The sequence below is a fragment of the Elephantulus edwardii genome, unplaced genomic scaffold (genome assembly GCF_000299155.1).
Source record: "Elephantulus edwardii isolate Elephantulus edwardi_28Jun2011 unplaced genomic scaffold, EleEdw1.0 scaffold00209, whole genome shotgun sequence".
Classification (NCBI taxonomy): domain Eukaryota; kingdom Metazoa; phylum Chordata; class Mammalia; order Macroscelidea; family Macroscelididae; genus Elephantulus; species Elephantulus edwardii.
This window is the reverse complement of record NW_006399959.1, coordinates 2,850,829-2,854,683: the sequence shown is the minus strand read 5'-3', so window position 1 is coordinate 2,854,683 and position 3,855 is coordinate 2,850,829. Positions and strand designations below refer to the sequence as shown.

Sequence of the window (3,855 nt, the reverse complement as noted above, 5' to 3'; positions counted from 1 at the left end):
GGGGGTGTACCGTGGGCTTGAAGGGGAATAGCTGGGTGAGGTCGGGGAGTAGCTGGGTGAAGTTGGAGAATAGCTTGGGGAGGTGGGGCTGTAGTTAGGGCTGGTTGGTGTATAGTTGGGACTAGTAGGTGAGTAGCTAGGTGACGTTGGGCTGTAGCTGGGTGACGTCGGGGTATAGTTGGGACTGGTCGGAGAGTAGTTAGGGCTGGTGGGCGAGTAACTCGGGGAAGTTGGGGAATAGCTTGGAGATGTAGGTGAGTAACTTGGAGATGTTGGGGAGTAGCTGGGAGAAGTAGGAGAATAGCTGGGAGAAGTTGGGGAGTAGCTAGGTGAGGTTGGGGAGTAGCTGGGGGAGGTCGGCGAGTAACTGGGAGAAGTCGGCGAGTAGCTGGGTGATGTGGGGCTATAGTTGGGACTAGTCGGAGAGTAGGATGGAGAAGTGGGGGAGTAGGAAGGTGAAGTGGGGGAGTACGAGGGACTCTGGGGCGTATAGCCCCCTGGAGACCGCGGCTCATAGGCAGGAGATGTGGGCGAATAGCTAGGAGACATGGCACCACCTGGTGAGGGAATGTACGGGCTCGAGGGGCCTGGGGAGCCAGGGGAGCCCGGTGTGGGAGACCAAGCAGGGGAGTAGCCTGGGCTGAAGCCACTGGTGTCGGAAGCAGCGCTGGGGGAGAAGCCAGCTGCCCCTGGCGTCATTCCGCTCCCAACGCTGGGGGACCATGCGCCGTATGCTGGAGTGGCACCCAGGTTCCATGGAGTCATGGCAGGAGAAATCCCACCCATGGGGCTGGGCGCTGAGCCAAAGAACATGCCGGTGGGTCCAGCAGCTCCCAGGCCGGGGATGTTGGTGCCCTTCATCTTTTTAAAATTACTTTAAAATTTGGTTTTATTGTCACTTTCATCCTCCAAGGTGACCAGTGACAGCAGGCAGGGGCACACTCCTTATTCAGAATAATCCACCACTCCCAGTCTGAATGTGCCCAGAGATAGGCAGCAAAATCTGCAGGGTTTGTCTATAGAGAAAGCGGAGAAGGCAGCGAGGGGTGGGAAAGATGGGCAAATGGAAATGGGGACACAGGGAGAGAGCGGAGTGCTGCTCCAGTGTGGAGACCATAAGCCAGGTCCTGAAACACATGCAGGGATTGTGGAGTGAACAAATTTGCTGTGTAAACTGTCAGGTCCCAGCAAACAAAAGTCAAGCTCATAATGCCACTGTGTCCTTTCCAGACCTGAGCTGCCGCTCAGCTAGGATTCTGCGCTTCATGGGCAGCACTTAGGGAGCTCTGCTGTGGCGCCTGCAGGGAGTCTGGTGCTAACCCGGAGATGGGCTCTCTTCTGGTTTAAATCCACTTAGGGAGCTCTGCTGTGAAGCCTGCAAGAAGGAGTATGGTGCTAACTTGGAGATGAGCTCTCTCCTGGTTTAAATCCACTTGGGGAGCTCTGCTGTAGAGCCTGCAGGGAGTGTGGTGCTAATTTGGAGGTGTGCTCTCTCCTAGTTTAAATCCACCAGAGGCTTCTGGGAGAAACATGCACCAGTTTCTCCCACATAGTTGACAACCTTGGAAACTCAAGGCAGGTCAGCTAGGAGTCAGTTCTAACTAGATGGCAATGACTTCTAAAGCAACAGGAGGCAACTGCTCATCTTCATCCATTGAACAGCTGGTGGATTCAATCACCAGAGAACAAGGCCTCTGGTGGCCACACAATTCCCTGGGGACAGCACCCCCAGAGTGTCCTAACCTTTTACTCAACTTATGATCAAATGTAAGAAATTTAAAGCCCAGGTAGAACTCTGTAGCAAGCTACAGACTCAAAGAGCTTGTGTCTCCAGCAATTCAAATCCACCAGCCTCTCTGGGAGAAAGACTTCTCCTGATAGCAATTTACTGACTCACAAATGAAAATTGGGATTGACTCAGCCTGGCTGTGGATTTTTTTATTAAGTTTAAGGAAAGTTTACAGAGACTTAGGGTTTCCAGTCATCCACTGTTGCACTTTTCTCCCTGCCTTCCCTACCCCTCAACTAACTCTTCTCTTTGAAAAGTAAAACTCTTTCATTGTTATGCAATCCCTCCACTTAAGTACACTCTACTGAGCAGCCTTCATTCTGGACTCCTATATTGATAATAATACCTAATAATATATCCCTTTTAAACAGGTCTCTCACACATTGATTTCAATGCAATGCAATAGACATCATTCCTCCTCTCCTTCTCTGTCTTCTCTCAACCCCAATGTCAGTCCTGTTTTACAACAGTGGCCCTATGCAATATTTGTCTTTTTGTGACTGAGATCTTTCACTCAGCATAATGTCCTCCAGGGTCATCCATTTTGCTTAATATTTCATGAGTTCCTTATTTTTCAATGCTGCATAGTATTCCATTGTGTGAATATATAAGAGCTTCTCTATCCATTAGTTTGCTGATGGCCACTTGGGTTGTTTCCAGCTCTTTGCTACTGCGAACAAAGCCCCAATAAACATGGATGTGCATCTGTCTGGTTGGGTGGTGGTTATGGTTTCTTTAGGGTAAATTTCCAGTTGTGGAATTGCAGGATCAAATGGTCTTTCTGTTTGCAACTTTTTGAGAAAGCCCCATACAGCCTCCCACAGTGATTGTATCATTTTACACTTCCACCAACAGTGAATAAGGGTTCCAGTTTCTCCACAACCTCGTCAGAATTTAATGTTTGCTGTTCTGTTAAATTATGCTACTCTTATTGGAGTGAGATGCTATCTCATAGTGGTTTTGATTTGCATCTCTCTTAGCTAGGGATTTTGAACATTTCTTCATGTGTTTGTTTGCCATCTGAATGTCTTCTTTGGTGAAGTGTCTGTTCATACCTTGCTACCATTTTTCAGTTGTGTTATTTACCTTTACCTTGTTATGGTGTTCGAGTATTTTATAAATTCTAGATATTTTTTCACAATCTGTGGCTTCCCTTTTTACCCTGTTGGAGAAGTTTTTGGATGTGCATAGGGATATTATTCTTAGAATGTCCCATTTATCGATTGTATCCTCTCCTGGTTGGATATATGGTTGTAGATTTTCACTTCCTCTTGACAATGTATTATGGAGCCTGAAAGATTGAAGAGTGTGAACTAAAAGGTAGCATTTTCTATTACAGAGTTTTAAAGTTTTGTCTTTGAGCTAAAAATGAATTGGAATATCGCCCGGGAACTACCCGAAATACAAGCTGGGATTAGAAGAGGCTGTGGAACTAGAGACATTATCATCAATGTTAGACGGATCTTGGTAGAAAACAAAGAGTGCCAGAGAAATATCTATCTGTGTTTCATTGCAAAGGCTATGTGTGGATCACAATAAATTGTGGCTAACCTAGAGGAGAATGGGAAACTCAGAACACTTTATTGTGTTTGTGAGAAACCTATACTCAGAGCAGGAAGCAGTCCTCAGAACAGTGCAAGGAAACACTGCATGGTTCAAAATCAGGAAGGGAGTATGGCAGGGATGTACCCCATATCTTTTCAATCTTTATGTAGTATAGATAATTCAGGAGACTGGGCTTTAGGAGGAAGAATGTGGCATCACAATTGGAGGAAGACTCATCAACAACCTGTCTTATGCAGATGACACAATGTTGCTTGCTGAAACTAAGGAGGACCTAAAGTGCTTGGTATTTTATGAGGAGGAATGTGGCATCAAGATTGGAGGAAGATTCCTCAGCAACGTACATTATACAGATGAGACAACCTTGCTTGATGAAACCGATAAGGACCTCAATTATATGTGTTCTTAATATGCATCACCTTTGACCGATAAATATTGTGACTAAACTTCAGAGACACTGATCCCAACATAAGGAACTACCATCAGCTGATGTGTTTGAAATC

General features: G+C 46.3%; 1 pseudogene; it reads right to left on the bottom strand.

Moving 5' to 3' along the window:
• LOC102866821 overlaps positions 1-861 on the bottom strand; it is an 8,829-nt pseudogene extending 7,968 nt beyond the window's left edge.
• Positions 862-3,855: the final 2,994 nt, after the last annotated feature.